General features: G+C 42.6%; 1 long non-coding RNA gene across 1 annotated transcript in view; it reads left to right on the top strand.

The window, feature by feature from the left end:
* Window positions 1-15,555, top strand: part of LOC134929116 (uncharacterized) — a 34,907-nt gene extending 19,352 nt beyond the window's left edge. The window contains exon 3 of the long non-coding RNA XR_010178294.1: window positions 15,475-15,555. This is a non-coding gene — a long non-coding RNA (uncharacterized LOC134929116). The remainder of the gene's footprint in view (window positions 1-15,474) is intronic.
* The last annotated feature ends 822 nt before the right edge of the window (window positions 15,556-16,377 follow it).

The following is a 16,377-nucleotide window of genomic DNA, read 5'->3' as shown; positions in this document are numbered from 1 at the left end:
CAATCGTAGCAGCTAATATTATATCCCTATGACGGGTAGCAGAGTTTTCAACTGAATAGTCTATTTTTGTTTGGTGTACCATATATGACTTATTGGCTTCCTGCCGCCTCGGAACAGCTTCTTACTGCTGAATCAGTCACTAACAACCACGCTTTCTGAGCAGCTGAGCGGCTGGAATGGGGGACGTACGGATAACAACCACTCCCTGGGCCCTCCTTCTGTTCACCTGCGTCAGACGGTGACAACTCTCCTACCGCTCGGTCGGCTTCACCTTCCTCTCTCACTTGACTCCACTGGTAATATTGATCTGCCACTCGATACCGCAGCCTTTTCCTCAGTACCTTGCTCCAGTCACTTTCCCGGACTCAGGTACGGTAAGCGACCTGTCACGATCTCCGTCTCATCCCCTGCCATCCGCCAGAGTCTCTTCTTTCCCCGCTCTCCTCAGCCGTTGTTCATATCTCGCGCACTGCTCCCCCGTGGCCGCATGACAGTCCCGCGCTCCCTCTCCTCTCCTTCTAGAGCCTTCGGCACCATCACTGTCCACCAATGTGTATACCCACTATATCACTACCAGGCTCATAATAATATACAATACATGGCAAGATGGGCATATATATACCCTCACATTGTATATAACTAACAAATACCATTACATATACATTCAATATATATTTTATAATAAATACACAAGTTCAACTTCAGCCTACAGGGCTACACATATATATATATAAAAAATCTCCAAGGGGTGATATTCGGCACGTAGGAAACCTTCCTCCAGGCAATTTGCAGGATTAGTAGCGTATAAGTTTAATTCGGAGCACTTTCCCTATAATTCCCAGGGTGGCTGCCTATTTTTCCAAATGGCCCGCTGTTCTTCAGACAGGTCTTCTTAAAATCTACAAAACAAAGTGAAAAAAGGCGCCTCCTAGTGCAATACTGATAGTATGATCAACCTCCACCAATAAGAAAAACACCCTATAAGTGGGAGGTGTACCGTAATCAGTGGTCTTAAACCACCTTTAAGCAGCGTATAGAGATCCAAAACTTTCCCCGATTCTGATAATTCATTTTCTGGATACAACGGTCGCTCAAATGTCCAAAGGCTCAATTCTCATAATCGCCCAAATGCAAAAAATGAGAAGCAAAACGACCATAGTGTAGTAAAGTTTAAAAAACACACAATAAACTTTCTGTCGAATAAAAAGAAACTGTAGTAAGTTGGAGGACTGTGAGGAACAAGTTACATTGTATGGTGAAAGATTCTTGGAAAGAGGTTACCCAAAAGATCTGGTTGAAGAAGCAATAAACACAACACAGACCACAGACCGTAATTTATTATTGACATATAAAAATAAGATTCCAAAAGAAAAAGGTTTTAATTTCATCACACGGTTCAACTGCCAAGAGAAACAAATGCGTGCTATTCTAAACAAACACTGGGAGATATTGAAGATGGACACAGTTTTAAATACCATTTTACCAGAAAGGCCCAATGCGGTTTTTAGGAAAGCAAAAAGCCTGAAAGACCATTTGGCACCGAGTATGATACCACCAGTAAGATCTGAAGTAAAGACTCAATGGGACATGAAAGGTCTTTTCAAATGCCAACACTGTAATGTCTGTCAATTTGTCCATCCTCGATCAAAAACTTTTACTAATTCAGAGGGAACAAAATCATATACAACAAAAGACCGAACAACGTGCAACACCTCCGGATTCAAGAACATATCAGAAGCATAAGAAACAAACTAGAACACCACATTATTCCAAGACATTTTAAAACCTGTCATGGCTCCGAGGTAAAAGATCTAACAGTGAGGACTCTGGAAAATGTTAAACTGGGGCCAAGAGGTGGAGATAGAGAGAAAAAACTATCCCAAAGGGAAATGTTTTGGATCTATGAATTGAAAACATTGGCCCCAAAAGGACTTAATGACAGTTATGAGATTGCTCCTTTCCTCTAGAAATCCATGATTTTATATCTTAAAATATGTTTTAAAATATGTATATATATTCTGATATAATTTTTTTAGATATATTTTTATATATATATATTTTATTATACATATATTCTTTTATATATATATATATATGAATTTTTTATATATATATATATATATATATATATATATACAGTATGTTTTATTGATGTGTATAATGTATTTTATGATTTCATGATTTTTATTATCATTTGAAATTTGCATCATCATCTGTTGATAGTTTACTCCCATAATCCTTCCCATTATTATCCTTATTTTTAATATATCTTTATTATTGTTAGGCGCCGCGGTCCGTGGCGTCGATCGGTCCGTTTCCGAGCGACGACCGCGGCCGCTGCACCCTCCTGCTCGCCCGCCCGGCACCTAGCAACTAGGGACGCCGTGCGCGCTGAGCCGCCGGGTCCCTAGCAACGCTAGGACGCCGTGCGCGCCGAGCCGCCGGGACCATAGCAACGGGGACGCCACAGGCGGACCGCGTTCCCCGTTGCAGGGATTGTTCAATTAGTGTCACACATGTTTCCCTGGTCGTGCAGCAAGGCAGCTGCACAACATTTATTGTAATTGGGCTCTGTGCTCTTATTGGAGGGTTCCCTGTTAAATGCCTCCTCAGTGCCTCACACAGACGCCGGCGATAGCTTCCTGCATGCTGCTCATGTTTGGTGAACGTCTGTTCCTGGTCTGCTGTTCCCAGTCCCTTCAGTTCTCTGAGTTCCAGAATCTAGGAGTTACTCACCTGGTCCCAAGGAGTTCTTCTGGTCCTCGTTTACCTGTGGCAGTCGTGTGAGATTCTCACTTGGTTTCGTGAGTGGCGGCCCTGCCGCGTGTTGTGGCCTAGGCCGCTTTACTATTGTTTTTCTTGTATTGGAGCATTGCGGAGGTTTCCGCTTCCATAGTCCTCTCCGGTACTCGGCGGTGCCGTGTAGGAGAGTGGACAAGTGGAATATTTTGGTTGTTCTTTTCCCTGGTGGTAAGCCGCGCATACTTTTAGTTTCAGGTTAGCCAGTAGCCCCTGGCTTTGTTGTTTAGTTAGAGGGCCCCTTGTTATTACCCTGTCTCAGTTCACTCTTTGTCTCTCATTAAGACCTGAGGGGGCATCGGAGTTGGGCAGACGTAATCCGCCCTTCAAACGCAGCTGCCATGGGCCCAAGAAACCATAGTCTCGCAAGAGTAAACTGACAGCACGGATAAGACAACCGAGGTAGGGTGCCAGGGGCTATTCTCATTCCGTTTCCCCCTTCCCAGCATTACGTCCTGGTACTCAGGTCCCACCGTATAAGATCTCCCCTGACCTGAGTGTCAGGATCATAACATTATCACCGGCCCAAAAAAAAAAAGGGGTTTAATTTTTTCCATTTTTGTTTTGGGTAGTCTAAAAATTTGGCTTCATGAATCCGGCAGGTTTAGGGCCAAATCCCGGTCAGCTTTTGGTTAACCAAATTCAAGAACTTACTCAGATGGTTCAGGACCTTACTCTTCGGGTGAAATCGCAGGAAGATCTTTTGCGAGCCTCCCCGAGTGTGGTCCCAGAACCAAAAATGCATTTACCTGACCGTTTTTTGGGTAACCGAAAAGATTTTTTTAATTTTAAGGAAGCTTGTAAGCTTTATTTTCGTTTAAGGCCTCGTTCCTCTGGTACTGAGTCTCAGCGGGTTGGGATTGTTATGTCATTACTCCAGGGTGATCCACAGACCTGGGCATTTGGGTTAAGAACAGATGATCCCGCTTTGTTATCAGTAGACGCCTTTTTTAAATCTTTAGGCCTGTTATATGATGACCCAGATAGAGAGGCGTCAGCTGAGAGTCACTTGCGTGCCCTTAAACAAGGTAAAAATCCAGCAGAGATGTATTGTACTGAATTTCGCCGTTGGTCGAACGACTGTGGCTGGAATGACCCGGCCCTGCGCAGTCAGTTTCGCCTCGGTTTATCTGAACTTATTAAAGACAGTCTCCTTCAGTACCCCGCTCCTGAGACTCTCGACAAACTCATGGAGCTTGCTATTAAAATAGATCGTCGTCTCCGAGAGCGGAGGGCTGAAAGAGGAACAACTTTTAGGCCTAATCCTTGTGTTTATACCTTTCCTGAGGACGTCGAGGAGCCCATGCAGATGGGTATCTCCCGGCTGTCCCCAGAGGAAAGAACCAGAAAATTAAGTTCTGGTCTTTGTTTGTATTGTGGTGGTAAGGGACATATTGCTCGCAACTGCCCGAATAAGTCTGGAAACGCTCTGACCCAGTGAATTGTGAGGGGGTTCACTTGGGTCTGCAGCTAATCTCCTCTAATGATTCTCTATTAGTTCCTGTTAAGGTTTCCTTTGGCAGCCTTAGTTCTTTGGTGTCGGCCTTCGTCGACAGTGGAGCTGCAGGAAATTTTATGGACTTAACTTGGGCTAAGGCTTTAGGCATTCCACAGATACCATTGGATAAACGTATCACCATGCACGGCTTGGATGGGGGTCCGCTTTCCAATGGAATAATTACTCACCGCACACCTCCAGTATTACTGACAGTGGGGGCCTTACATTCAGAAGACATAGAATTTTACCTTACACATTGTCCGGCAGTTCCTGTAGTTTTGGGTCACCCCTGGCTTGCCTTTCATAATCCCACCATAGATTGGCGGTCTGGGGAGATTTCCCAATGGGGTCCTTTTTGTGTTAAGGAATGTATTTCTCATCCAGTCCGGGTTGCGGCAGTCATCCCAGAACTCATTCCTGTGGAATATCAGGATTTTGCCGATGTGTTCTCCAAAGGCAATGCGGACATTCTGCCTCCCCATCGGTCCTATGACTGTGCGATAGAGTTAGTACCAGGTGCCACTTTGCCTAAAGGGAGATTATATGCCCTGTCCGGGCCAGAAACCATGGCCATGAATAATTACATTCAGGAAAGCCTGAAAAAAGGCTTTATTAGGCCTTCAAAATCTCCGTTGAGTGCAGGTTTTTTCTTTGTGGAGAAAAAAGATGGGTCGCTCAGACCATGTATTGATTTTCGGGCTCTGAATAAAATTTCTGTTAAAAACACCTATCCTTTGCCATTGATTTCAGTGCTTTTTGATCAGTTACGCTCCGCCGTGATCTTTTCAAAAATCGATCTTAGGGGAGCTTACAACCTCATCCGAATAAGATCTGGGGATGAGTGGAAGACGGCTTTCAGCACTCAGTCGGGTCACTATGAATACCTGGTGATGCCGTTTGGCCTGTCAAATGCTCCTGCCTTATTTCAGGACCTCATCAACGATGTTCTCCGTGACTTCCTTGGGAAGTTCGTGGTCGTTTATTTAGACGACATTTTGATATACTCTGAGTCTATGGAACAACATGTTACCCAGGTGCGTTTGGTTCTTCAAAAACTACGAGAGAATCATTTATACGCTAAGCTTGAGAAGTGTGATTTTCACATCACAGAAGTGTCCTTCTTGGGGTACATTATTTCTCCCCAGGGATTTTTTATGGAACCAAAAAAACTTCAGGCCATCCTTAATTGGGCGCAACCCACTAATTTAAAAGCAATTCAGCGCTTTTTAGGGTTTGCAAATTATTATAGGCGGTTCATTCATACCTTTTCTGACCTGGTCGCTCCTATAGTAGCTTTGACTAAAAAAGGAGCGGATCCTTCCAATTGGTCGCCTGAAGCTGAGTCTGCCTTTCGGGCCTTGAAGCAGGCCTTTGTCTCGGCTCCTGTCCTCAGACACCCTAATCCGGAGCTCCCCTTTATTGTTGAGGTTGATGCCTCAGAGGTTGGAGTGGGGGCTATCCTTTCTCAGGAAGATCCGGAGTCTCAGGAATTACATCCTTGTGCCTTCATGTCCAGGAAATTCTCCTCTGCAGAATCCAACTATGATGTTGGTAATCGAGAATTACTGGCAGTAAAATGGGCTTTCGAGGAGTGGAGGCATTGGCTGGAGGGAGCTAGGCATACTATTACAGTATTTACTGACCATAAGAACCTGCAATATATTGAGTCAGCTAAACGGCTTAATGCTCGGCAGGCACGTTGGGCATTGTTTTTTACTCGTTTCAGGTTTATGATCACCTTCAGGCCTGGTTCCAAGAATACGAAAGCTGATGCCCTGTCACGTTGCTTTCTTCCGGTTCACAATACTAATCCTGTTACTACCCCCATAGTTCCATCATCAGTCATCTGGGCAGGCCTCACACAGGATTTATTTACTCAGTTAAACCAGCTTCAACAGCAGGCTCCTAGACTTACTCCTGCTGGTCGTCTTTTTGTCCCTGAATTTTTGAGAGGCACTGTTTTAGCTGAGTTTCATGACAACAAAGTCTCGGGTCATCCAGGTATCACTAAGACCTTGGAGTTAGTCTCTCGCTCGGTGTGGTGGCCTAGTCTTTCTAAAGACGTAAGGGAATTTGTCCATTCCTGTCAGGTTTGTGCACAGCATAAGGTCCCTCGTTCATTGCCTATCGGGCAACTCTTACCTTTAGCCGTTCCTCTCAGGCCATGGTCTCATATATCCATGGATTTCGTGGTGGACCTTCCACTTTCAGCCGGATTTCAAGTCATTTGGGTGGTAGTGGACCGTTTTAGTAAAATGGCTCATTTCATTGCTCTTCCCCGATTACCCTCTGCTCAAGGGTTGGCAGTTTTGTTCCTCCGCCATGTGTTCAGGCTCCATGGTTTGCCCACTGATATTGTCTCTGATCAGGGTCCGCAATTCATCGCACGATTCTGGAAAAAAATTTGTGCCTCATTGAATATGAAACTGTTTTTAACATCTGGGTACCATCCACAATCTAACGGGCAAACCGAACGAGTCAACCAGTCATTAAAACAATATTTACGCCTGTATTCGGCCAAACTCCAGAATGATTGGTCTGAATTTCTTCCTTTAGCCGAATTTGCTTATAATAACTCTTGTCATTCTTCCACCAAGGAGTCCCCATTCTTTGCAGTCTTTGGTTTTCATCCTAGAGCCAACTCTTTTTTCCATCATTCTCCAGTCTCCTCGTTGACCTTAACCTCCCATCTCAGAACAATTTGGAGAAAAGTGCACCTTGCCCTGAAAAAAGCTGCCTTCCGAGAAAAGAAATTTTCTGATAGGCTCCGACGTCCTTGCACCTTTAAGGTGGGAGATAAGGTGTGGTTGTCAACTCGCAACATCAAGCTCCGACAACCCTCGGCTAGATTGGGACCCAAATTTATTGGACCATTTCTTATCATTAAGAGGGTCAACCCAGTTGCTTTTCGGCTACGCTTGCCAAGATCTCTCAGAATTGGAAATACTTTCCACTGTTCCCTTTTGAAACAGTATTTTTCTTCCAGGAGATTTCCTCGGAGGACTTCCCAAGGTAGATCTCCGGTGGATGTTCAGGGGCAACAGGAATTCTTGGTAGAGAAGCTTTTAGATTCAAAAATTTCCCGGGGCCGGCTTTATTTTTTGTTCACTGGAAAGGCTATGGTCCAGAGGAAAGGTCTTGGGTCCTGGATAAAGATCTACATGCCCCTAAACTCAAGAGATTATTCTTTCAGGAATTTCCTCAGAAACCTGGCTTTAGGGGTTCTTTAACCCCTCCTCAAGGGGGGGGGGTACTGTTAGGCGCCGTGGTCCGTGGCGTCGCTCGGTCCGTTTCCGGGCGACGACCACTGCCGCTGCACCCTCCTGCTCCCCCGCCCGGCGCCTAGCAACTAGGGACGCCGTGCGCGCTGAGCCGCCGGGTCCCTAGCAACGCTAGGACGCCGTGCGCGCCGAGCCGCCGGGACCATAGCAACGGGGACGCCACAGGCGGACCGCGTTCCCCGTTGCAGGGATTGATCAATTAGTGTCACACATGTTTCCCTGGTCGTGCAGCAAGGCAGCTGCACGACATTTATTGTAATTGGGCTCTGTGCTCTTATTGGAGGGTTCCCTGTTAAATGCCTCCTCAGTGCCTCACACAGACGCCGGTGATAGCTTCCTGCATGCTGCTCATGTTTGGTGAACGTCTGTTCCTGCTCTGCTGTGCCCGGTCCCTTCAGTTCTCTGAGTTCCAGAATCTAGGAGTTAGTCACCTGGTCCCAAGGAGTTCTTCTGGTCCTCGTTTACCTGTAGCAGTCGATTGAGATTCTCACTTGGTTTCGTGAGTGGCGGCCCTGCTGCGTGTTGTGGCCTAGGCCGCTTTACTATTGTTTTTCTTGTATTGGAGCATTGCGGAGGTTTCCGCTTCCATAGTCCTCTCCGGTACTCGGCGGTGCCGTGTAGGAGAGTGGACAAGTGGAATATTTTGGTTGTTCTTTTCCATGGCGGTAAGCCGCGCATACTTTTAGTTTCAGGTTAGCCAGTAGCCCCTGGCTTTGTTGTTTAGTTAGAGGGCCCCTTGTTATTACCCTGTCTCAGTTCACTCTTTGTCTCTCGTTATGACCTGAGGGGGCATCGGAGTTGGGCAGAAGTAATCCGCCCTTCAAACGCGGCTGCCATGGGCCCAAGAAACCATAGTCTCGCAAGAGTGAACTGGCAGCACGGGTAAGACAACGGAGGTAGGGTGCCAGGGGCTATTCTCATTCCGTTTCCCCCTTCCCAGCATTACGTCCTGGTACTCAGGTCCCACCGTATAAGATCTCCCCTGACCTGAGTGTCAGGATCATAACAATTATCAATATACCATCTTATTTACAAAAGAATTTGACAGTAATTACTATTACAACTTCCACGGAATTAACTGGCTTTACATTTAACAAATATTGCATGAGCTCCTTTAAAATGGCGCTGAGGTGCGTGGACAAAAGATCATTACATCCCTCACAGAGGGCGCACACAAGAGCGGCGAGGATGGGCGGCACTGTGTCCGGCCTAGTCCTGCGCATGCTCTGTAGATGCGCCTGACGCTGGAGCAACTGAGGGCGGAAGTGCTGCCCGGCCTGCTCGCGACTTCCGGCGGGCAGCGGGAGCGGGGATGCCTCCCAGTGGATGTAATTTTTAAATAGTCTGCACCTTGAGGCACTGTTGTGGGGGCTTTTTAATCTATAAATATTATTATTATTACAGCATTATAATGACTAGTAAGTTTTTAATCGGGACCGGGCCGGAAGTGATGTCACTTCCGGTAATCTCGTGAACAATTTGAAGCAATCTTCCCCATTAAGAGGGGTATAAATAGAGGTCCTAGGGGGCCTTTCTGTATACACTCCTGAGGAAGTCCTGCAGTAAGCAACGGACGAAACGCATTGAGTGACAGACCGATGGACTGACATATATGATATCAGATAAGCTGTTTTTATTTTTTATGGTATGGGCAACTATTTACTTTATGTGTTATACCAAATAAATGTGTGTTTTTTAAACTTTACTACACTATGGTCGTTTTGCTTCTCATTTTTTGCATTTGGGCGATTATGAGAATTAAGCCTTTGGACATCTGAGCGACCGTTGTATCCAGAAAATTAATTATCAGAATCGGGGAAAAGTTTTGGATCTCTATACGCTGCTTAAAGGTGGTTTAAGACCACTGATTACGTTACACCTCCCACTTATAGGGTGTTTTTCTTATTGGTGGAGGTTTATCGTACTATCAGTATTGCACTAGGAGGCGCCTTTTTTCACTTTGTTTTGTAGATTTTAAGAAGACCTGTCTGAACAGCGGGCCATTTGGAAAAATAGGCAGCCACCCTGGGAATTATAGGGATAATGCTCTGAATTAAACTTATACGCTACTAATCCTGCAAATTGCCTGGAGGAAGGTTTCCTACGCGCCGAATATCACCCCTTGGAGATTATATTACTATTGTTCATTTGGATATAGGGCTGCAACCTTCCATCTCCTTATATAATGGCTTCCCTCAGGGCACAACTGGGAGGACCAAGGAGAGGGGACATTTGTCAATTTTTTTTTAACGAGAATGAAGATCCATCACCTTGTAAATATGATAGTCTGGACGACAAATTTTGGCATATTGAAAAACTCCTAGTAAAGGAAATGAAGATTTGGTGGGATATCACCAGTCTGGAACAATATATAAAAGTGAATAGAGTACCACGAGGCCTTAGGTTTCTCAAACAACCAACATTTAATATTCAAAATGAAGTCTCATAATAGAGGAGAAAAAAAGAGACTTAGTCATTATAGAAGAAGAAATTAGAAAAGATGAGAAGGTTTTGGAACCACTTAAAGGGAATAAAGATTATAAAGCCAACGAAGTTGTATTGGTGAAAAGATTGAAGGAGAAGTGATTTCTATTAAGGAAAGGAAGTATCAACAAGATAAGATTGATTATATAAATAAAAGGGTGAAGAAGTGGAATGGAGCAAGGAATCTTGATAATCAGATGAACTGGGAATATCCCAAACAGAGGAATCAGAATTGGAAGGAATACCCACAGAAACAGAAATACTATAAACAGAAGGAATACGGGAAACAACCAAGAACACCTAGGAAAGTGAATTTTGAGACAAGGACAGATTCGCGGCATTAGGAAGATTAAATTCTGAAACCGACGTGGATGATTTTTTATCACCAGCAGCCTCAGGCCAGTGGACTCAAGGAGATCGACAGATCCAGGAGGTAGTAAGGAGGGCCTCTCCTTTAAAAAGAAGACACGAAGAGGAAGAAGAGGGGGCATTAAGCGAATACAAAAGAAGAAGGAATCTGAGGTAGTACAGACACCAGCGATGGGGGAAAAGGGCATCTTTAATTTATCTGAATACAAGTTGACATCAGTAGAGAATACGCTCCTAACGAAAGGCCTTTCCTTCGCACCTATGTCCCAGATGGATGATTTTGATTTTTTTCCGGATTTAAATAAGTTTATGAGAAAACTCACTCTTAAAAGACATTTTCAGAAAAAAACTCTCGGAAAGAATGAAATTGGACAAAGTACCTCAAAATCAGGTTTGAAACCCCCTTCTAAGTTCTACCCCCTTGAATCCAAGAGTGGTCAAATAGATTTATTCTATGAATTGGTGAAAAAAGATTTGGAAAAACTTAAACCTGGATCTGAGAAAAACCTCACTAATTTTGAGAAGAAAGCACTTAAAAATTTAAAAGACAATAAGGAAATAGTAATACGCCAAGTGGACAAAGGAGGAGGACTACTAGTAATAAACCGTAAAGATTATGAAACCGAAGCATACCGACTACTAGGGGATACCACCTCTTATCAAAAATGACTGAAAAATCCCACACAGGATTTTGTGGATGAATTACGACCTATCCTGGTAAAGGCACTATATGAAGAGATCTTGATAAAAGAAGAATATCAATTTTTAATGATCAATTATCCTATAATACCAATTTTTTACTTCTTGCCAAAGATACACAAACGCTTGGAAAATCCTCCCGGAAGACCTATTGTTGCAGGAATTAATTCACTTACGGCAAACATCTCAGAATATGTGGAATTCTTTCTAAAGAAATATGTTCCAGATCTGAAATCATACGTAAAGGACACAACTTCGCTATTACAGACCCTGAGAGAATACGAATGGAAACCGGGTTACCTGTGGGTAATAATTGACGTTCAGTCATTGTACACATCTATAAATCATGAAAAAGGGATTAAGTCATGTTTGGAATTTTTAAATGATGATGCTGACCTTGATGTCAAACATAAAGAGTTGATCTGCACTCTAATTTTATACTGAAACATAATTATTTTAAATTTTTAGAAGATTTTTTACCTTCAGACTTGCGGAACTGCAATGGGCACGGTTTTCGCACCCAGCTTCGCTAATCTGCACATGGGAAGCTGGGAGAAGAAATGTGTCTATACCAATAATCCCTTTTTGGAAAATATAATTTTATATAAGAGGATATTGATTACATACTTTTAGTTTGGAATGGTACCATGGAAACCTTTTATAATTTTATGACACACATTGAGAGAAATGATTACAATTTGTCCTTTACCTACAAAACAGACACTACACAGATTGAATACCTGGATCTGGTTTTAATGGCGGAAGATAAAAATATTGTGACGAAGAACTATGTGAAAACAGTCAACACAACTCCTATGTACATTTTGAAAGCAACCATGCAATGAAATGCAAGACAAACACACCGTACTCTCAATTCTGTCGAATAAAAATAAACTGTAGTAAGTTGGAGGACTGTGAGGAACAAGTTACATTGTATGGTGAAAGATTCTTGGAAAGAGGTTACCCAAAAGATCTGGTTGAAGAAGCAATAAACAGAACACAGACCACAGACCGTAATTTATTATTGACATATAAAAATAAGATTCCAAAAGAAAAGTTTTAATTTCATCACACGGTTCAACTGCCAAGAGAAACAAATTCGTGCTATTCTAAACAAACACTGGGAGATATTGAAGATGGACACAGTTTTAAATACCATTTTACCAGAAAGGCCGAATGTGGTTTTTAGGAAAGCAAAAAGCCTGAAAGACCATTTGGCACCGAGTATGATACCACCAGTTAGATCTGAAGTAAAGACTCAATGGGACGTGAAAGGTCTTTTCAAATGCCAACACTGTAATGTCTGTCAATTTGTCCATCCTCGATCAAAAACTTTTACTAATTCAGAGGGAACAAAATCATATACAACAAAAGACCGAACAACGTGCAACACCTCCTGGGTCATTTATATGTTAGAGTGCCCTTGTAAACTGAAATATATAGGGAAAACCAAACGTCCATTAAAAATCCGGATTCAAGAACATATCAGAAGCATAAGAAACAAACTAGAACACCACATTATTCCAAGACATTTTAAAACCTGTCATGGCTCCGAGGTTAAGGATCTAACAGTGAGGACTCTGGAAAATGTTAAACTGGGGCCAAGAGGTGGAGATAGAGAGAAAAAATTATCCCAAATGGAAATGTTTTGGATCTATGAATTGAAAACATTGGCCCCAAAAGGACTTAATGACAATTATGAGATTGCTCCTTTCCTCTAGAAATCCATGATTTTATATCTTAAAATATGTTTTAAAATATGTATATATATTCTGATAGAATTTTTTTTTATATATTTTCTTATATATTTATTATACATATATTCTTTTAGATATATATGAATTCCCTTTAGGGATGAAAACAAGAGCCAAACATCGTGCAGCAAACGCAAACATAACCGACGAGGAGGCCAGTGGAAGCGATGCACGCAGAAAACCACCCCTTCCAGCCAGGACCTAATATTCAATTTATCCACAGTCCCACTCACTGTTGAAGAAACAAATGTACTAATGAAAGGACTGAGTTTTGTACCGACTACGGCCTTTGATCCGTTTCTATGGAAAACCGAAGTCTTCAAGCTAAATCGTCAATTAAAGATACAGGAATTCTTTGGTTGACGACCACCGACAGGGGTAGAGAACCCTATACCGAGTGAACTCAAGAAACTAGTTCCAAGATCGAACTTTGATCCCAATTCGAATAATGCCTCTATTAAAAGCTTTATCAGGATGTTGGACTCTACTGTTGATACAAGATCTTATAAGGGACATTCTAATTTAACCAGAGCTGAATTTAAAGCTTTAAAATCACTAAGTGCTAGGAAGGACATAGTGATCCGCTCAGCGGATAAGGGCGGATCTGTTGTAGTGCAGAACTTAGTGGATTACCGACAAGAGATTTTACGTCAGTTGTCTGATCGTGCAGTTTACCGTCCTTTGACTGTCGATCCGACAAGTGAATATAAAAAATCTCTTGACCAATTATTGCAGGATGCTGTTGATATGAGGGTGGTAACTCATGATGTAATTAATTTATTGAAAATTGATTTTCCCATTAAGCCTTTACTCTACACGCTCCCGAAGGTGCACAAGGATTTAGTACACCCTCCTGGACGGCCGATTATTTCGGCCAGAGGATCCATCTTTCAGCCTGTGTCTATATATCTAGACACCTACCTCCAGCCGTGCGTTCAGAAATCAGCATATGACACTACTGATCTTCTGATTCAATTAGGCAATTTAACCAATATTCCATCTGAGTGCATATTATGCAGCATAGATGTAAGTTCACTATATACTTGTATTCCCCATGGGGAGGGGATTGCTGCAACTCGGAGGTTGATTACCGACAATATCTGGTATAAAGGGCCAGATGTGGAGTTTTTTTGTGCTCTGTTAGAGATGGTATTAAATAAGAATTATTTTTATTTTGATGGGAAATATTATCTCCAAGTATCTGGGTGTGCCATGGGGGCGTCAGTCGCCCCGGCATACGCTAATGCATATATGATTTCAGTGGAGAAAGATATATTTTTTTCTGACCCGGACTTTCAGCAGAATGTCGTCTATTATACTCGTTTTATAGACGACATGCTGCTGTTATGGAAAGGGGATTGTGAATCCCTGGAGAAACTCATGACGAACCACAATCGTAGTGACAGCCCTGTTAAACTAACTTACAAAATGGACAAATTATCCATTGACTTTTTGGATGTAAGGATTGAGCAGACACAAAGTGGGCTAAAAACCTCACTATTTGTGAAGCCGACAGACCGTAACACGCTGCTTAGTGCCCAGAGCCATCATCCTATTACCATCCAAAAAGGTTTGCCCTTTTCCCAATTTTTGCGCGTGAGACGCATATGCTCTGATGATTGTGATGTCTCTTTGCAATTAGACCTTATGATAGATAAGTTTGTGGCACGAGGATATGCCAAACAAACATTAGTACAACTTAAAAAGAAAGTAATGTCCATCCCCAGAGAAAGCACATTAAAGCCCAAGTCTAAGAAATCTGGTGTTAATAAGATTATTTGGCCAAATCGATACAATGTCGCAAGCAATAAAGTGAGGAAAGCTATCCGTTCGCATTGGCCCATTGTAGCCAGTGATAAGGATTTGCCTAGTCTAACTAATAAGCGCATTATGTGCAGTTTCTCTAGAGGTAGGAACATACGTGATTATGTTGTGCATAACGACATTACTAATTTTGACAAAAGGGTACCGATGACTTTTTTGGGTACACCCAAAAATGGTTGCTTTAAATGTACTGGGTGTGTCACATGTGGCTATATGCAGACAGGTGACACTATCAAAAATCCATTTACGGGTCAATCATTCAAAATTAGACATAGACTCTCTTGCACTTCCAAATTTATTGTGTATGTTCTCATTTGCCCGTGTGGCAAATACTACACGGGTAAGACAGAGTGCCCATTTAAAGTGAGAATGGGTCAACATAGGTATGCCATAAGAGAGGCCGTTTTGTCTGGACATAGTGATCAGCCAGTGGCAAGACACTTTGCCCTGGCTGGTCACTCTCCGACTGCTTTGAAACACATGATTATTGATCATGTGCCCCCATTGGTAAGGGGTGGAAATAGATCTAAAATGCTATTGCAATGCGAATCCCGTTGGATCTTTCGTTTAGATACATTGAGTCCACGGGGTCTTAATGAACAGACTGGGTTTAGTAGCTTTCTCTGATATATTATTATGCCTTTCTGCATCTAGTATGGACTATAAACCTTAAAAATTATTATAACATCTGTTATATGATATACTCAATGTAGTAGGTAACGCTGGTGTAATTATCATGCATGTTTACTTGGTTTCCTTGGTGAAGGGCGCACTTGGTGACGTCATATGGGATCGCCTGTATAGCGGAAATGAAGCCGGAGGCGCGGACTCTGACGGTGAGGGGGAGCACATTTAAGGGTGAGTGTTTTTACTATTTGTTATTGCCCTGACGAAAAAGCACTAGCTTTGAAACGTTGGCCTATACAAGTGGCTGTGTTTGTGTTTTATTTCCTGAGTGCCGCCGTTCAATCTCTCTCTCTCTCTCTCTCTATATATATATATAAAACCGAATGTGCATTCAAAACAAGGATGGCACAGCATCGGTATGCCATACGGGAGGCATATAAGACGGGGACTAGCGACCAACCGGTAGCTCGCCACTTCGTGACAGCTAAGCACGGTATGGCCACCCTGCGATACAAGATCATTGACCAGGTTCCTCCATCGTTACGTGGCGGTGATCGATCTAAGAAATTATTGCAGGTTGAGGCTAAATGGATCTCCATTCTCAATACAGTATATCCTAGGGGATTAAATGAGATAGTAAACCTGAAATGTTTCTTGTGAATTGGCTATTGTGAAGTATCAACCTGAGTAAATACAAGTATCCTTTGACTAAGAAGAAGTGGTAACAGAGGGTTTTGTATCAGTACATACGTTTGATAGAGGTTGTCCTTTAATGTTTTAATCTATAAGTGCTCGTTTAAAAAGCAGTATTTTTCATATATAGTAATTTTTTTTTCCCTTTACTTGAATGGGCAGCCTATCGTTTTTAAACTATTTTTATGAGCTGTATCATCAATGAACATTATTATTGTATTTTGTATAATTGATTGCACATATAGGTAACAATGACGACAAGTTTTGACCACTTTTTATTACTGCACTTTACATTTTGGTTTTATTTCACGATTGTAGTTGATGTTGTCATGGTTACTTATTTCCCACA

The sequence above is a fragment of the Pseudophryne corroboree genome, chromosome 5 (assembly GCF_028390025.1).
Source record: "Pseudophryne corroboree isolate aPseCor3 chromosome 5, aPseCor3.hap2, whole genome shotgun sequence".
Classification (NCBI taxonomy): Eukaryota; Metazoa; Chordata; class Amphibia; order Anura; family Myobatrachidae; genus Pseudophryne; species Pseudophryne corroboree.
The sequence above is the reverse complement of the archived record's forward strand: the minus strand, read 5'-3'. Positions and strand labels throughout refer to the sequence as shown.